Source organism: Mus musculus, chromosome 11, assembly GCF_000001635.26.
Source record: "Mus musculus strain C57BL/6J chromosome 11, GRCm38.p6 C57BL/6J".
Lineage (NCBI taxonomy): Eukaryota > Metazoa > Chordata > Mammalia > Rodentia > Muridae > Mus > Mus musculus.
Window position 1 is genome coordinate 98,266,201 of NC_000077.6, and position 16,663 is coordinate 98,282,863.

General features: G+C 44.2%; 1 protein-coding gene across 8 annotated transcripts in view; it reads left to right on the top strand.

Moving 5' to 3' along the window:
* Cdk12 (cyclin-dependent kinase 12) overlaps positions 1–14,901 on the top strand; it is a 78,669-nt gene extending 63,768 nt beyond the window's left edge. For 4 of the 8 annotated variants that reach the window (XM_030246273.1, XM_030246274.1, XM_030246275.1 and 1 more), the window contains exons 16-17: positions 1,552–1,658; positions 11,171–13,277. The gene's annotated coding sequence lies outside the window, so the exon portion shown is untranslated. Of the gene's footprint in view, positions 1–1,551; positions 1,659–11,170 lie in introns of all 8 variants that reach the window. The other 4 variants (XM_011249224.3, XM_030246276.1, XM_030246277.1 and 1 more) reach the window with 2 other exon arrangements.
* Positions 14,902–16,663: the final 1,762 nt, after the last annotated feature.

Genomic DNA, 16,663 nt, shown 5'->3' on the forward strand with positions numbered 1-16,663 from the left:
TGTGAGTCCTTTTCTGACAGTGCTCAGTGTCTGTTAGACTTGTATCACTTGAGGGGGACCTTGGGTTGGAGGCAGATGTCTTAACTGGTAAAATGCTAGGACTTCATAAATTGGAAGAAAGCAAGATCAATCAGTGATTGTGAAGCGCTGTGGACAGCCAGGCTATGGCAAGTGCTACTGCTGCTGTGTTTTGCTTACAGAAAGAGTCAACAGGACAGATCCCTTGGAGCTTAAGGTGCTCAGGGGCATGGTGTCCACATGAACATACATCTGTGTATATTTGATCCTATCTGTCCTATCTGCTCCCACCCAAATTATGGCTCCTTTCCTCCTCTCTCCATTTTTCTCTTAGCCTTCTTATAGGCATGAGTAGGCATAGCTGAGCCCCAGAGTGTCCCTATGCCTTTCCACCTGGGTCCTAGCTAGTTGCTCTTTATCTTCCTAGTTTGGAGAATAGCAGAGGTAGGTATTATACCAAGACGAATCAGACCTTTCCCTCCTGAACATCTTACCCACTCCAGAGATCCCTCTGCCCTTTCCTTTTGTTCCTTGCCTGTCAAATTCAGAAGCAGGGTAGAACAGCTAGCCACACTATCTAACTGCCCTCTGCCCCTTTAAGAGAAATGGAGGTGGTGCCTAGCTGACTTAACCTACTCACACCTCAAAAAATTAGACACCAGGGCATGGTGCCACTCTCCCAGACTGGCACATGCTACCCTGGCAGAGGTTCAAGCACACCCCCATGTCATATTCCTACCCTACATCTTCCTCTACTCTCTCTCTCCCCACATCTTTTTTTTTTTTCCTCAGCTCAAAGCACAGCTGAGCCTTAAAAGGGGGGTGGGGGTGGAAAGACCAAGCTGGGGCAGGGGGGTGTAGTGCGCCAATAGCACGTTTTCACCTGCCATTTAATTGGATGTATTTTTAATTAATGGGACCTCAGGGACCAACATGAGACAATCTGATCTCTGAATAGGGACAGGGGAGGGATTGGATAAGGGAGGAGGATTGGGCCACTGGGTGCGGTTACCAGGAATCCGGGCCCATCAATCACTGGCCACTTTGCGTTCTGGCATGGAGAATAGCGAGGTGGAAGAAAAGGGGAGGCATTGGGGAAAGGTGCCAGGATTTCCCCCCAACTGGCAGGACCTCCAGAAGAGATGGAGTTGTGCTGATTTACTCAGGTTTGCAGCTTAAATTTGCAGCCAGAATTGTAGGTAAGGCTGTGCTCTTGCTCCTGCAGTTTTGACTAGATGGGTTGATCTCAGAGAGTATAACACTATGGAAGGGGGGTGGGGTAAAACTTTGAGGTCCCTGAAGAAAAAGGGTAAGAACTAGGGACCATGGACCTGGGGCTGTGGTAGAGGAAATCTGAAAGGGGTAGAGTTGGGGGCCATTTCTACACATTTCGATAGGAAATAAGTACCATAGCAGTTACATGGAAAATGACACCCAAATGAGATCTGGTGAATTTGGGTCTGAATCTTAGAACATTAATGTTATAAAGACGGGAACTTGGAGCTCATCTTATCTGACTCATTCCTTATACAGATGTGGAAGCCAGACCCAGAGAGGAAGAACAAATTGAATCCTGCTCTGAAGTTGCTTTATGTTCTGGATTTGGAGAGTTCCTGGGAGCATTGGGCAAGAAAAAATAGGTAGGTAAGGAGAGAAGAAAGTCAGATGAAAAGTGTAAGCAATGTGTTCTGTCCTCCACTGCCTGAAGTCTCATGTCGCTGGCTCCTGATTGTTGGAGCAGTTTAGGAAAGTCAGCAGATAGAGTTTATAAGAGACACAGTGGGGAACCATACCCTTTGTGTGGCCTGTTCCAGAGGTAATTATCCTTCAGCCCTCTCTGTAGAATTCTGCCATGTTTTAAGGTCTAAGGGAAAGAAATGCTTCAGCTACCTCAACTATTAACCAAAAGGCAAATCTACCAAGGAAAACTACATTTTTCCTAGTGGAAATCTTATCACAAGTTTCCATGCTATAATAAAAATGATTGGAAACTGTTATGCTAAAGTGTCCGGGGTAGTTTACACCTCTTGTCCCACTACTACAATAAAAACAGTGGTAAAATGCAAGGCCCTACAAGAAAGCTAGGAGTGTTCCTGGATCCATGTAGCTCTAGAGTCTTAGGTCCCCTCTGGCTCTTACAGTGATGGCTTTCCTGGCGAGAAGGATACATTTCCAGTCCAGCTATCTATACCCTGTTCCCTTACTTCCTTTATTGTCTATATGCTAGGGCCAGGGAGAGAAGGATGAATGAAGGTAATGGAAGGATTTCCTACCAGTTTCCCAAAGGTGGCATTTCTCAAAATTTTCCTGTCTTAAAATCTTCAAAATTCTTTGATCTGTGCTTTATGAGGCTAAACTGGGGTGGAGGCAAGATAGGTTGGAGGGTTAAAAGGCAATACCAGTAGAATTCACCACGCTTTCCGACTCCCATCCTTACCTTCCTTCCACTCCTAGAACTGTCTTCTTTTTTAGTAACCTCAGGCCCTTGAGAAACACAGGATCTGCCTCTAGCTTCCAACCTTTTCCTGATCTGCCTTAGACTGTCAGGGGCTGTCATGGTCTGTTACTCACAGACAGGGTGAGAAGCCCTCATATTCCCCTAGGACAGTCTGGAAAAAAATCCTTCTAGGCCCCATCCTGCATCCAAGTGCCTCAGGGCTGTTGGTATCAAGAAACTGTGCCAAAACCTGTCCTGTCAGGGGGATGAGGAAGAAGAGAAGATAGTGTTGATGCTTTAGAACTGAGACCTGTCGTTCCACCCATGGGACTGGCTGCTCAATGTAGTGCAGGACAGTCATAGTGAATATTGTTTGAGGATAGGTGGCTACTGTTGACAGAGCTGCTCTTTCAAGTCTGACATACAGAGCAGTGAAGATAGCACAAAGCAAAGGAAGAAAGGTATCTATTCTCTGTAGAAAAGCCTCCTCCGGGGCTGGTGAGATGGCTCAGTGGGTAAGAGCACCCGACTGCTCTTCCAAAGGTCAGGAGTTCAAATCCCAGCAACCACATGGTGGCTCACAACCATCCCTAACGAGGTCTGACTCCCTCTTCTGGAGTGTCTGAGGACAGCTACAGTGTACTTACATATAATAAATAAATAAATTTAAAAAAAAAAAAAAAAAAAAAAAAAGAAAAGCCTCCTCCTCTCTTTATAGGCCTTGGTGACTGGGTCACCTCTGCTCCAGGTGTTGGAGGCACAGGAAAGCAGTCACCGTGCATTCTGAATGTCCTTTGAGGGACTAGAGCTGCTTTCCCTCCTTCTAATTCTGCCAGGCCTGACACCCACTTCCAAGGTTATCCCAGGGTGTCAGATCTATAGCCTTAAGTCCAAGACTAGAACCTGCTAAGAAGTCCAGAAGAAACTCAGGCCCTTTGTGGGAAAATACCTAGATATGAAATAAATATAGTAGAAAAAGATAGCAGCACCAAGAATTCATTACATTCTGGGATTAGTCAGCATTGGCCTAGTATTCCTCCCTTCAGTTTTCCTTTCTTTTCGTTTTGTTTTGTTTTGTTGAGACATGGTTTCTCTGTGTAGCCCTGGCTGTCCTAGAACTCACTTTGTAGACCAGGCTGACCTCGAACTCAGAAATCCGCCTGCCTCTGCCTCCCAAGTGCTGGGATTAAAGGCGTGGCCACTACTGCCCGCCTCCCTTCAGTTTTCCCATGGGTGAGAATAGATCTGGAAGTCTGAACCTTTCACCCCGATACTTAGAAAGCTGTTGTACAGATTCTCCTTATATCTTCCAGGGCCTTAGACAGGAAAGGAGAGAGAGAGATTGACAGAGGTGGCAGTGCCATTGTGCTCACTGGCCAGAGATGAAATCAGGAGACATCTATTTCTGAAACAGCATTCTTACCCCATCTTCTTCCTTTTACATGCTGATGGCTCTATGCCCAAGTGTGCTAGCTCATCTGGCAGGTGATCCTGTTCCACTGTGCGGGCAGCCAGTTCTCTGCACAGAGCACACACTAGGGTCTCACGCTCCTTTGCTCACTCCTCTCCGACTATGTTGTAGATTCCTAGGGATGAAATAGAGTGGTCCTGGGGTAGGAAGTTGTGGGCACTGGGGCCTATGCATACATATTTGCCTGTCTGTAAGAGGGGGAGGAAGAAGGCTGCTGGCAGCTTAGCAGAGCTTAAGGTTCTGGTGACTCACAGCAATGGGGGTGGTTCATGAAAACAACAGAGGGGAAGGGGGATCAAGTCTGTTAGAGTTTTCTTTTGCCCCAGTCCTGCCTACTCTGAGCTCTGTAGATGAAAAATCTCTCATTAGATTAGGAGATGTCCCAGCTATGAAAAGAAAGGGAGAAGTGGGAAAGAAGTGAACAGGAGAAGCTGAGCTTTCCCAGTGAGGCTTCTCATGAGGAAAGACTGAGACATTGCCCTACATAGAAGATATTATACATCCATTTGTGGCAGGACAGTCAGGAAGCCTGGGCACTTTCCAAAAGAGAGGTTTTCCTGGTAAACATCTATTACTATCATTCCTCAGTTGCCTGCCTAGAACTCTGTGTACCCAGCTAACACAAAAGTTTTAAGGGGAGGGGAGGGTGGTGTTTGTTTGTTCTTGAGACAGAATCTCATTATGTAGCCCAAGCTGACTTCCAAGTTTCAAACCTCCTGCCTCATCTCCCAAAGTGCTAAAAGTATAAGCATGTACTGCTGTCTTAGTCAGGGTTTCTACTCCTGCACAAACATGACCAAGAAGCAAGCTGGGGAGGAAAGGGTTTATTCAGCTTACACTTTGCTGTTCATCACCAAAGGAAGTCAGGACTGGAACTCAAGCAGGTCAGGAACTTGGAGGCAGGAGCTGATGCAGAGGGCATGGAGGGATGTTCCTTACTGGCTTGCTTCCCCTGCCTTGCTCAGCCTGCTCTCTTATAGAACCCAGGATACCAGCCCAGAGATGGTCCCACCCACAAGGGGCCTTTCCCCCTTGATCACTAATTGAGAAAATGCCTTACAGTTGGATCTCATGGAGGCATTTCCTCAACTGAAGCTCCTTTCTCTGTGATAATTCAAGCCTGTGTCAGGTTGACACACAAAACCAGCCAGTACAACTATTATGTCTAGTGTCAGAAATTTCTTTTTTGAATATTACTTTGTGTGAGTGAGTGTGTGTGTGTGTTGCCTACATGTATGTCTGTGTGAGTGTGTGTGTGTGTGTTGCCTACATGTATGTCTGTACTTACTGTACTGTGGAGACAGAAAAGAGCATTAGACCCTGACACAGATGGTTGTGAGCTGCCGTGTGGGTGCTGGAAACTGAACCTGGAGCAGCAGGTGCTCTTAACCACCGAGCCATCTTTCCGTCCCTATGAGAATTTAATAAGAAACACAAAAATAAGACAAATACTACCACAAGACTAGAACCAGTAAGGATTGTGCTCAGTGCTCTCCTTACTAGAATCAGGTACCTTGGACCAGAGAGAAGCAGCTAGGGGCACTTAGACTGCTGAACAGGGTATTGGTACAGGCTGGGAAATGGCTGCAGTCACAGATGTTTGCAAGTGCTGATATTGTTCTCTCTTACTGGTCAGATGGGCAGCATGCGTCTCCCCCATCCCTTCTCAGTCGATGACTGGGACTGTCAAGGAAAGAGAACGGTAGTGATTTTGGATATCAGTATATTCCAGGCACATGATAATAAACATCCTAACTTTGACCCCACAGAAGAGAAGATTGGGCAAGTGTTTGGCAATGGATCACGAGTTCTCATTTGTCTGTTTCTCTCCCTTTTATTGCTGGAAGGTCTGTTTTTTAGCCAGAGTGAGGGTCCTCTTCCCAGCTACACCTGGAAATCCAAAGATGGCTTTGTTGGAGAAAGACAGTTAATGTTCTTCATTAAGGAAGATGGAATCAGTTTTACTTTTCCTCCTTTGTGGCAGTATAAGGAGCTTTGAGACCTTGTACTAAAGCTTAGTTCTGAACTAAACCCACATCATGTAGCCCTGGGTATAAAACTTATATTAAGAGAGGAGCCTAGGCCGGGCGTTGGCGCACACCTTTAATCCCAGCACTTGGGAGGCAGAGGCAGGCGGATTTCTGAGTTTGAGGACAGCCTGGTCTACAGAGTGAGTTCTAGGACAGTCAGGACTACACAGAGAAACCCTGTCTTGAAAAACAAAAAGAGAGATGGCGGGGAGGGGGTGTGGAGGGAGAGGAGAGAGGAGAGGGAGAGGAGAGAAGCCTAGATTTACACTGAGCTTATAGGCAGGTATGGGAACTTGAGCTCCGGGAGAAATACCATGTTCTCTGTTCTGGATCTTTCCTTCTCCTATTCCTTTCTCTGCTCCCTTTTCTTTCACTTCCCACCAGCTCAATTCATGGCCACCTGATTATCTCCAACATTACCAGACATGGTATGTAGTTATCTCTCCCTACACATTTCTCTCTCATTCCCTCCCTGCCCCCCTCTCTCCTTCCCTCTCTCTTTCTTCCCAGCTGACAAATACCTGAATTTGAATTGTTTCTACCATTAAAACATCACAGTCTGAATTGTCTTCCTAGCCACTGCAACCTGACCTGAACCCGTGAATGCCCTTAGGTTAGAAAGCACTCAGTAGCTTCATCCTTGCCTGTACTGTACCCAAGCGTGGACTACTATCTCTGTGGCATCGAAGACCCTGCTCTGGAGCAGAGGGTAGCCCTTGAGGTACAACTAGGGCTTTGGCCCTAAATGTGTGTATGCCTGTGCATTGGGCACACTGTTTTATTAGTGTTATTTCAGCATTGTGATGCAGAGAGAGTAAGTGTAACAGCTGCTCCTTGCTTGCAGTGTTTATTGTTACCTAGAGACAACCTCCTGGCTTTTTCCCAGATTCCCCCCAACCAGCCCAGCCCCCTCCCTGCCAACAATCCTGTTCTCTCCACACTGATGGGGAATTTATAGCTTGCCCATATCATGCCATTAACTCTCTCCTATCCATAGGGCACATGGGTCATGGGAAACCAAAGTGAAGAGTGGGCAAGCTTTAGACCCAGAATGGAATAATGCATGCAGAACAGAAGGGAGGAATGAGACATGGTCAGTGTCCAGTCTTAGGCCCAAGTTGTTCTACAATGCAAATACTAAGTAGGCCTGACCCTTTAGTTTCTGAGATCAGATGAGATGAGTCACATTCGGGGTGGTATGGCCATAGACCCAGTTGGTCCTCTGCACTTTTGTATGAGGAGAAGAGAGGAAAGAGCTTTACATCTGGCTTTGAGATCTCAGAAGAGCTCCTCTGGACCTAGCTTTGGGATCTTGACATCCTCGTGCCAAAATTATCCTTGTGCCTGGTCATCTCTATAGTCCTTCATTGGATTGTCTAAACTTGAGCAAATCCAGCAAGATAGTATTGGAATGGAAGGAAACACATTGTGGCGGAATCCACAGCTTCCCACCCCAGTCTGAACAAGGTAACTATAGAACTAGTCACATGGAAACAGAAGATACTAGTTTAAGAGGTAGTGGCAAGACCACACAGCAGGGTTGATGTCAGACATGAAGCCTGCTGCTTAGCCTGTTGGGAAAACCTTCACCTGCTAAGGTCCTAGAGATTCCAGGCATTCTCCCATCTGGCTACCTTGATTTGGTTGCGGTTCTCCTTTCTGCTTGTCTTCCATGGTCTGTTTTCCCTTGCATTCCTCTTGGTTTGATAACTTGGGGTAGATCCAAGTGCCTGAGGATGGAGAAGCATCGTAGTCATAATCTCGGCAGAACTAGAGAGAACCCCACTCGCCATCTCCTTAGGACTTCTCATGAAAGAGAACCGTGGACCTATTCACATCTACACGGAAATGGAGAGAAGAAAAGGGATTGGGATTTAGCAGAAAGGATTGAGTTAAACCTATTAAAAAACCTATGGAATGAAATGTTTCTCTACAGATACTGTCCTTCTGTCTGTGATGAGTTTAAGTCTGTGCCTACCCACAGAATATTGGGTAAACATGGTTCCTTCTCCAGAACTCCTTCACCTAGCCCCAGCACAGTTCCCACACAATATAGCACTCCTTGAGGCTGAAATACAGTTTTTATGGTGGTTAGAGCACAAGTCTCCTGGGTTCTGATGCCAGCTCCACCACTTAGCAGATACCTTTTGGAAGTTACTTCAAGCTCCTAGTCTGAAATGCAAATAAGGTGACAGGTCCTCTGAAAAGCCTTTACACCTACATTCTTGAGGGCATTTCTTACTTTTTGGTCCAAGTGCCTTTCTTTTAACTCTAGTGCTTAAAATCTACATTAAAATCTCTTAATTTCACTATTTCACAACATGAAAAAATGCAAATAAACTAATATTCTTCAAGATTGTGAAAATTTCACCAGTGTGTAAAACCTGGACTTCAAGAGGTTTAAGTCAGCAGTGTACAGTATACAGTGCAATATACAGTGTGTGGTGTGCGGTGTACAGTATACAGTATGTGGTATAAAGTATGTGGTGTCTGAGTATACAGTGGGCTACTGTAAGTTTGTATTTTTTATTTGCATGGACATTTCACTTATATGTCTGTTATATACTATGCCTGTACCTACTGTCCACAGAAGTCAGCTGTCATCAGATTTCCTCGAACTGGAATTATAAATGGTTATAAGGTACCATGAGGGTGATAGGAGTTGCAAGAGTGGCAAGTACTTCTAACCACTGAGCCATCTCTCCAGCCCCTGACAATGTTGCTTCAAAGATTTTATGATTCCTGAAGATTGTGTGTGTGTGTGTGTGTGTGTGTGTGTTTGCGGGCGCCCACACATGTACACGTGCATACAAATGTGGGAGATTATCCAGACATTTCTTCATGATGTGAAAGAAGGGTGACAGTCCCCTGAAAGAAGTAGCCAAAATCCCTCTTTTCAGACTCCCTAAGAAATCAGTTTCCCAACTTCTGCCTCTCTAGTAAGAAAAAAGCCATTCTTCCAGAGTATAAGTCACTGTTCTGCTTGCAAGTACAACTTCATCTAAGATAGATCTGAAAGCAATAGCCATTAGGAGGTATAGTAACTGGCACCATCTGTCATTTTAGTTTGTCAAATATATTTACCTACATTACCCTACTGTGCACCAAGCATTGTACTGTGTGTATTTTGTGCATATGTTTAAAGTCTACAAAGGATTGTATTACCTATATACTGAAATATAGGGCTCATTTTGTATTGTTTTTTTAAAGAATTGTTTTATGTATATGAGTGGGGTTTTTGTTTGTTTTCTTTTTTGTTTTTTGTTTTTTTGTTTTTTCTAGACAGGGTTTCTCTGTATAGCCCTGGCTGTCCTGGAACTCACTTTGTAGACCAGGCTGGCCTCGAACTCAGAAATCCGCCTGCCTCTGCCTCCTGAGTGCTGGGACTAAAGGCGTGTGCCACCACGCCCGACTACATGAGTGGGTTTTTGTTTGTTTTGTTTTGTTTTGTTTTGTTTTTTGCATGCCTGGTACCTACAGAGGCCAGAAGAAGGTGTTGGATCCCCTGAAACTCAGGTTACAGATGGTTGTGAATAGCCATGTAGATTCTGGAAACAAACCTGGGCCCTCTGCAAGAGGAAGTTTTTTCAGAATTCATGATGTGAAATTTTAAAAAAGTAACAAAAAAGTTCCTTTTTTGTTGTTTTTTGCTTTTTGTTTGGGTAGTTTTTGGGGGTGTGGAGGGATGTTGTTTGGTTGGTTTTGGTGTTTTGACACAGGATTTCTTTGTGTAGCCCTGACTGTTCTGGAACTCACTCTGTAGACCAGACAGGCTTTCTGCCTCCTTAGTGGGATTAAAGTTGCGTACTACCATGCCTGGGTTTAAGAAATGACTTTATAGTTAAGAGTACTTACCACCAAAATAAGTGTGTGTATGTGTGTGTGTATGTGTGTGTGTCTGCGTATGTGTGTATGTGTGTGTGTATGTATGTATGTATGTATGTATGCATGTATGTATGTATATGCACCAAGTATGTACCAGGTCTGCGTAGAGGCCAGAAGAGGTCATTGGTTGTAAGCTGCCATGTGGTTGGGTGATGGGAACTGAACCTAGGTCTTTTTCGAGAGTAGCAAGTGTTCTTAACTGCTAGATCCAGCCCATGTGATCTTTTCATAATCTTTTTCTTTTCCTTAGTTGTAGTTGAAAGCAGGACCTTGCATAGCACATATAAACATTCTAGCTACATGCCTGACACTCTGCAGGTTTTCATTTTGTCTTTGTTTCTGGTTTTTGAGACAGTGTCTCATATAGCTGAAGGTGACCTGGAGCTTTTTTGGGGGGCGAGGATGCCTGGGTACATGTGAAGGTTAGAGTATAACTTGCAGGACTAGATTCTCTTCTTTCACCATGAGGGGTTCAGGGAGTCCTTGGGCTGAGAAGCACCGTTGCCAGCTGAATCATCGTGTAGTACTTCCCTCCCCTTTTTGGGGGGTTTCAAACATCCCAGGCTGGCTTCAAACTCACTATACTCCAGGAAAACTTGAACTTGTGATTCTTTTGAATGTTGGTGTTACTGGTGTAATCAAAATTACATTTCCTTTTATCTGTGTGTGTGGTGTGTGTGTGTGTACGCGTGCACATGTACATGTCACAATGCATATAGAGGGGGTTTTTTTTTGGTTTTTGTTTGTTTGTTTGTTTTTTGTTTTTTGTTTTTTTTCAAGATAGGGTTTCTCTGTGTAGTCCTGGCTGTCCTGGAGCTCACTCTGTAGACCAGACTGGTCTCAAACTCAGAAATCCACCTGCCTCTGCCTCCCAAGTGCTGGGATTAAAGGCGTGTGCCACCACACCTGGCGTGAGAATTTTTTAATAAATACTCTACTTTTATCATGTGGGTTCTGGAAATTGAACTCAATTTGTCAGGCCAGGCTTTGGAGGCAAGTGCCTTTGTTCACTGACCCATCTCAGCACCACCCTATGCATGTTTATTTATTTATCTTTATTTTTAAGGATATTTATTTATTTATTTATTTATTTATGGCATATGTGTGATCGGAGAAGGGAAGGGGAGAAGCCTTGAGTTGGCCTAAAGCCAGAAGAGAGCATTAGATTTTCAAGAACTAGAATTACAGGTAGTTGGAGCTACCCAGTGTAGATGCCGGCAACTGAACTTAGATTATCTAGAAGAGCAGAAAGCAAACCACTAAGCATCTCTCCATCTCTGGTTATTTATTTATTTTTAATTTATTTCTTCTATTATTTTATGTGTATAGGTACTTTGCCTGAGTATATGTCTGCGCATCACTTGAGTGCTTGGTTGTTGGAGACCAGAAGAGGGCATGAAGCCAGAAGAGAGCATGGATCCCCTGGAACTGGAATTATAGATGGTTGTAATTTGCCAAGTGGGTGTTGGGAATCCAACCCAAGTCCTCTGGAAAATAACCAGTTCTCTGAACTCCTAAGCAATCTCCAGGCCCCTATTTATTTTATAATTATGTGTATGCATCTGTGTCTGCTTGTTGGTATGTGCAGATGAGTGCAGTTGCCTCAGAGGTCAGAAAAGGGCACTGGATCCCCTGGAGCTGGTGTTACAAGTGGTTGTCAGCCCCCTGGCATGGGTGCTAGGAAGCAGACTGAGATCTTCAGCAAGAACAAGTGTTCTTAGCCACCGGGCCGAGTCCTCAGCCTCTCCTACACATTTTTAATAGAGTGACTGGACCAACAGGATGGAAGTATCCACTCCCCGTGGGTATTGCTTTACTGATGGGTGCTAATGAGAATTATATCATCTTCCTCTTTGTAGTGAGAAAATTCCTTACTCTCCTTATGTCTGTGTATGTCTTTGAGACAGGGTCCCTCTGAGTCCATCTGTCCTGGAGTTTCCCGGCTGGCCACAAGCTTGCAGAGCTCCTCCTGCCTCTGCTTCCCAAGTGCTGAAAGTAAAGGCGTGCACCACCATATCTGCCCTTAACAGAAACACAAGAGCAAGCTACTATGGAAACATTCCTTGTCATAGTAGGTAGCTAGCTTGCTTCTTTCCTGTCTTTGTTTTGGTTTCATTCATTTATTCAAGACAAGGTTTCAGGCTGGAGAGATGGCTCAATGGGTAAGAGTACTGACTGTTTTTCCGAAGGTCCTGAGTTCAAATCCCAGCAACCACATGGAGATCTGACGCCCTCTTCTGGTGTGTCAGAAGACAGCTACAGTGTACATATGTATAATAAATCTTTGGGCCAGAGCAAGCAGGGACTTAGCGAGTGGGGCTTATTACCAGAGTGAGCGGAGTTGACCAGAGAAAGCAGAGGTCCTAAAAATTCAATCCCCAACAACCAAAAGAAGGCTCACAACCATCTGTACAGCTGCAGTGTACTCACATCCATAAAATAAATAAATCTTAAAAAAAAAAAGAAAAGAGAAAAAGGAAATCCTTAAAGAAAAAAAAAAAAAAAGACAAGGTTTCTCTGTGTGGTCTTTGCTGTCCTGGTGTTGTCTCTGTAGACCAGACTGCCTTGAACTCAGAGACTTGTCTGCCTCAGTCTCCCAGGTTCCTTTGAAACAGGCTTTTCTGTAGACCTGGCTATCTCAAACCCATTACATAGTTGAAAGTGACATTAAACTTCTGATCCTCCTGCCTCTACCTCCCAGGTACTGAAGTTACAGGTTTGTTTCACCATATCTTGCTTTTATAGATGTTTTAATTGAAATAATTATAGATTGACTTTCAGTTTAAAAAATTATACCAAGATCTGGGGGTAGTGGTTTATGCATGTAATCTCAGTACTCAAGAGGCTGAGACAAAAGAATTGCCTAAATCTGAGATCAGTTTGGCCTACAGAGAGAGTTCCAAATCAGCCAGGGGTAAAGTAAAGCCCTGCCATCACAAACAACAAAGCAAAACAAAGCAGGCTGGGTGTGTGGCGGTACACCTTTCTGTAATCACAGCACTCGGGGAGTTTGTGAGTTGGAGGCCAGCCTCATGTACATAGTTGTAGCTAGTCATAGCTACATAGTGAGACTCTGTCTCAAAGAAACAAAGGCTGGGGAATGGTTCATTGAGTTGATGTGTCTGCCGCATGAACATGAGGGCATGAGTTCACATGCTTCACAGATGTGTAACCCCAGCACTAGGGGTAGGGGGAAACAGGTGGGTCTCCAGAGGTGCTAAGTAGCTACTGACCAATTGTTGATTCTTTGGTTCAATGAGAGATCCTGTGGCAAAAAATCAGGTGAAGAGTGATACCCATCAATATCTAGGATCTGTGTGCATAATCACACATGTACCCACATGGATATATATACACAAATACAGACACACAAAAAAAGAGGCCCCCTGAATGGTATTACTTTCCAAAATTGTAATAAAATGTATCTATAATGATATTAATGTAGTCTATTAATCTTACAAAGGTTCCTGTCATTTTCTGTCTGTGTGAGTGGGTGTATGTGTGTGTGTTGGGAGTGGGGTATGCAGCATGGATATGGAGGTCAGAGGACAACCTATAGAAGTTGATTTTCTCCTATCATGTGTGTCCTGATGATGGAACTCGAGGTTGTCAGACTTGGTGGCAGAGACTTGACTCGCTGAGCAATCTCGCTAGCCCCAAAGTATCTGTAGTTTTTCTGACTATGGACATGTGGGTAAATGTATGCGCACAGTTTTATTTCCTGTTTTACATTTGTATATCCACCCTACAATGAAACTGCTGAGCAGAGAAGGAACGGTGTAGCTTGGTGGTAGAGGCACTTGCCTAGCATACACAGGCTCTGGGGTTTAGTCTCTAGTGCCCACAGGAAGGGAAGGGAAGAACGAAAGGATGCTCTATAGTTCTAGCACCACAGGATTCCTTGTGAATTTTTTTTAAATCACACCTATTGCTCCACCTCTTTTTCCTTCCCTCAAGTTGTATGTTTAATATGGAGTCACTTTTCTCCATTATATGATTTCCAGGCACTGAACTCAACTCATCCTTTTTTTGTTGTTGTTGTTTTTTCTGAGACAGGGTTTCTCTGTGTAGCCCTGGCTGTCCTGGAACTCACTCTGTAGACCAGGCTGGCCTCAAACTCAGAAATCTGCCTGCCTCTGCCTCCTGAGTGCTGGGATTAAAGGCGTGCACCACCACTGCCTGGCTTTTTTTTCTTTTTCTTTTCTTTTTTTTTTTTTTTCAAACTCAGCTCATCAAACTGAAATAGACTCTTTATCTACTGAACCATCTCATCTACCTAGATCTTAGTTCTTGGTACCATTAATCTTCCCTTTTAAAAATATTTTAGGATTGTTATTTCTCATGAAGCATAATTCTGGATATCCATCTGAATATCTGTATGTACCAGTGATTTTTTTCTTTTATTTAGTCCATGGTGTAGGTAGGCCACCAGTACTTTAATTTATTCTGTTCTAGCCTAGTTCACTTTTGAGGCACAGCCTCATTTATCCCATGGTGACCTTAAATTTCCTATATAGGCAGGGAAGACATCTTAATACTGGTGTTACTGGTATACATACCCACATCAAATTTGTACCACAGTTAATTTTTCCATTCATCTGTTGATGGCTATCTGGGCTAATTCTACATTTCTTTTTTTCTTTTTCTTTCTTTTTTTGGGGGTGGGGAGGTTGAGGCAGGGTTTCTCTGTATAGCCCTGGCTGTCCTGGAACTCACTCTGTAGACCAGGCTGGCCTCGAACTCAGAAATCCACCTTCCTCTGCCTCTGGGATTAAAGGTGTGCACCACCACGCCTGGCTTACTTCTACATTTCATACTACAAATAAACTTGAACATTTGTGTCTATCTTTTCTCTGAACATAATTACTATGTATGTATTATCACTATGTAGTTTTGGCTGGCCTAGAACTTGCTATGTAGACCAAGCTGGCTTTGAACTACTCCGTGATCTACCTTCCCCTTCCTCTGCCTTCCAAGTGCTGGAATCAAAGGTATGCACCACTATGCCTAGTAAGCAAACATTTCTAACCATCAATAAAGTTCTCTCATTTTGTACTCACTAGCAAGAGTAAAATAGCTTGTTTCTCTTGGTTGAGTTTTTGGTTGTTTTTTTAAATTTTTTTATTATTATAATTTTTTTTAAATTTATTTTTTCGAGTCAGGGTTTCTCTGTGTAGCCCTGGCTGTCCTGGAACTCACTCAGTAGACCAGGATGGCCTCAAACTCAGAGATCCGCCTGCCTCTGCCTCCCAAGCACTGGGATTAAAGGCGGACGACTCCACTGCCCGGCTGTTTTTTTATTTTTAAGATTTATTATGTATACAATGGCCTGCCTGTATGTATGCCTGTAGGCCAGAAAAGGGCACCACATCTCATCAGATGGTTGTTACCCACCATGTGGTTGCTGGAAACTGAACTGAGGACCTCTGGAAGAGCAGCCAATGCTCTTAACCTCTAAGCCATCTCTCCAGCTCCCCAAGTAACAGTACATTATAACTGTCTCCAGATACAGAAGAAAGCATCAGTCCCTTTTATAGATGCTTGTGAGCCACCATGTGGTTACTGGGACTTGAACTCAGGACCTATGAAAGAACAGGCAGTGCTCTTAACCGCTGAGCCACTTCTCCAGCCCTGGTTGAGTGTGTGTGAGTTTGTTTATTATATTTAAGTATACTGTAGCTGTCTTCAGACACTCCAGAAGAGAGCGTCAGATTTCGTTACGGATGGTTGTGAGCCACCATGTGGTTGCTGGGAATTGAACTCAGGACCTTTGGAAGAGCAGTCGGCGATCTTAACCACTGAGCCATCTCACCAGCCCTGGTTGAGTGTTTTATAGTCAGAATTGTTAAACTTCTTAACCCTTTGGGCATGTCATTAATACCTTCATTTTGTAAATGAGGAAATGAGGCTCATAGTTATTTTCCCAAGATCGAATGCTGTTAAGTGGCAAAGAAGAACTTGGATTCCAAGATAATTGAGCCCTTTGTACCACACTAAACATTCTCAGACTGGAGGCCTCTCTACACTTAACTAAGGTTTCTGGGGAGAGTAGGGGCAGTACTGGCAGAGAGACGTCAGAGGCAAGGGTATTGGACTAATTTGGGTCCAGACAACCTTGGTTTGTAGATTTAAAGAGCAGTTGTGCTACAAAGTGAAGACACTGTTGCATATAACCAAGTTACTTCCTCTTTGGAAGAGGCTAAAATGAATGTAGCCCTTGAGCAATGTCCTGCAACCTGAAATGGGAAAGGAGGGTCTAGCCTTTGAATGCCTGTCAAAGGTCCTCCTTGAAAATTCAGAGTTGAGTGTATCTCTGAGGTCTGAGGAAACCGTACCACAGCAAGTGAGCTCTGTTCTGTAGGGGTAACACTTTGTTGTTGCTTTTAATGACAAGGGAGCTATATTTCCTTTACATACAGACACACTTTTCATGGGCACTGTGGAGAAGGGACAAGCCAAAATGCCAGTCTATCTCATAGTCTTGACTTTACCTCTGTGCTTATTCCCAATATCATAGATATTTAGATCCAGAGAAGCTGGAGAAATCATATGCCCCTCAGCCTTAGACACAGATTGAAATGGCAGATGGAAATCCATGACGCATAGTAAGGGTGCCAACATGGGGCTGGGCGGTGGTGGCGCACGCCTTTAATCCCAGCACTCAGAAGGCAGAGGCAGGCAGATCTCTGAGTTTGAATCCAGCTTGGTTCTACAGAATGAGTTCCAGGACAGTCAGTGCTACACAGAGAAACCCTGTCTCCAAAAACAAAAAAGATGCCAACTTGTAGAGAGGAGGTTTGGCTTCTGAGCATCCCCATCTAG